Here is a 2,393-nt window from a genome sequence, read left to right as displayed (position 1 = left end):
CCACAATGAGGTCTGAGTAGTTAGTGCTGACTGACGCCTCCATTGACAGAGATACTTTAATCTGGTGGCTGGTTTGTCAAATACCCAATGCAAGGGACACTTATCGCCCACTTGCTCCCTATAGAATCAGTTTACTGCTCAGACCCGAGAAGGATTCACTGGATTAGCTGCTGGTGCGGAATATTACAGATACATTTTGTTTTAGTTTTTTTTTTTGTATTTTTTTTTAATAAAAAACATGTTAGCAATATAGAAGACTTTAGCATATTGACTTGGTCGCCATGCAAGCCTAGTGGACATTTTACAATCAGTTTTTGCATGAAAGAGACAAATATTATATCCTTTTTTTTATGATATATATTTTAAATTCGAAATATGTGTATGTATGTGGGTGTGTTTGTTTCTATGTGTGTGTGTGTGTGTTTATGTATGTTTGTTTATGCGTGTGATTGTGTCTATGTGTGTACAGAACCACATGCTTGAGATCACCAAAACAAAGACGCTTTTTGTATGTTGATGGTGGATCATATGTCCCCGGTTATTTGCATGGTATAAATGATGATGGTGTTTACATTTACTTTTTGTGTTGGTGTAAATCAGATGCGTTCAGTAAATGAATAGACAGATCCCCCAGATGTCCTGTGCCTCCATTGAGTGCAGTGAGGAGACAAGAGGGAGCAGCAGCCTGCAGGGAGCGACACATGAGGCGCTAGGAGGCTGCACTTCACCTAGGTAAGAGCCCTGTCTGCATCAGCAACCTACAAGGTGGATACAAAGTTGACTTTTTACATTTTAGTTACTTGTTTCAAAGTTACTAATGGCCATAAAATAAAAATGATGACGCCAATAAATACATAATAAGTGTATGCACGCCATGGATCTACGTCAGTCATTTCAAAGAGTGTAAAAAAAATATTAAGAAGGGAGCTAGCATGTTACAGAGTATAACTATATTTCTAGGCCATTGCCCATGCAACACATGTACTTTTATAATAAAAAATATATATATACTGGTTTTTATTAAATACATATGGAAAGTGTGTTATTTAGTCAATAATGTGTACTCTGGTCATAGACTGTATCTATCTGTTTATTTAAAAATCAAATTATCTGTATTGACCTATAGATTGATTTGCATATGTCATACTTATGTAGAAAAGCATCAGTAGGTCTTCCATAGATACCACATGTATTGATCTACCAATCCACTCTATCTCTCTATCTCATATCTATCTATCTATCTATCATCTATCTCATATATATCTATCTCTCTATCTCATATCTATCTATCTATCTATCTATCTATCTATCTATCTATCTATCTATCATCTATCTCATATCTGTCTGTCTATCTATCTATCTATCATCTATCTCATATCTATCTATCTCTCTATCTCATATCTATCTATCTATCTATCTATCTATCTATCATCTATCTCATATCTGTCTGTCTATCTCATATCTATCTATCTATCTATCTATCATCTATCTCATATATAACTATCTCCTATCTATTTATCTATCTCCTGTCTATTTATCTATCTATCTAATATCTATCTATCTAACTATCTATCTATCTGTCTATCTCATATCTATCTATTTATCTATCTAGCTCATATTTATCTATCTAGAAAAATAGGATAAATATATAAAGGTGGTAAAGGTGAAAAAGGATTATTCCATAAAAAAGTGAATATCACACAGCGACGTTTCATCCAGCTCTCCTGGTCTTTCTCAGGTTCAGCTTGAGAGCTGGATGAAACGTCGCTGTGTGACATTCACTTTTTTATGGAATAAACCTTTTTCACCTTTATATAGACTTGTGTGCTGCGGATTTATCCTATTTTCTGCATTCATATGGACCCCTTACCAAAGTCTGGTTCTGCGTGCACCTGCATAAGGGAGTGCTGTTTTCCTAAATTTTTGTATCTATCATCTCTCTATCTATCTATCTATCTCATCTTTCTATCTCATATCTATCTACCATTTTCTATCTCATATCTATCTATCTATCTCATCTATCTATCTATCTATCTATCTCATCTATCTATCTATCTATCTATCTATCTCATCTATCTATCTATCTATCTCATCTATCTATCTATCTATCTATCTATCTCATCTATCTATCTATCTATCTATCTATCTATCTATCTCATCTATCTATCTATCTATCTCATCTATCTATCTATCTATCTATCTATCTATCTCATCTATCTATCTATCTATCTATCTATCTCATCTATCTATCTTTTTCTGTCTATCTTTTTCTATCCAGATCTATTTATATAATAAAGGGGCAATTTTTCCTACATGAAATTAATATGATCATACGCCTTATCCATCAACATTACGGAATACTGATGAAACAGTCCCAATATGTGTAATCAGAG

This window comes from Hyla sarda, chromosome 3 (genome assembly GCF_029499605.1).
Source record: "Hyla sarda isolate aHylSar1 chromosome 3, aHylSar1.hap1, whole genome shotgun sequence".
NCBI lineage: Eukaryota > Metazoa > Chordata > Amphibia > Anura > Hylidae > Hyla > Hyla sarda.
This window is presented reverse-complemented; position numbering follows the sequence as displayed.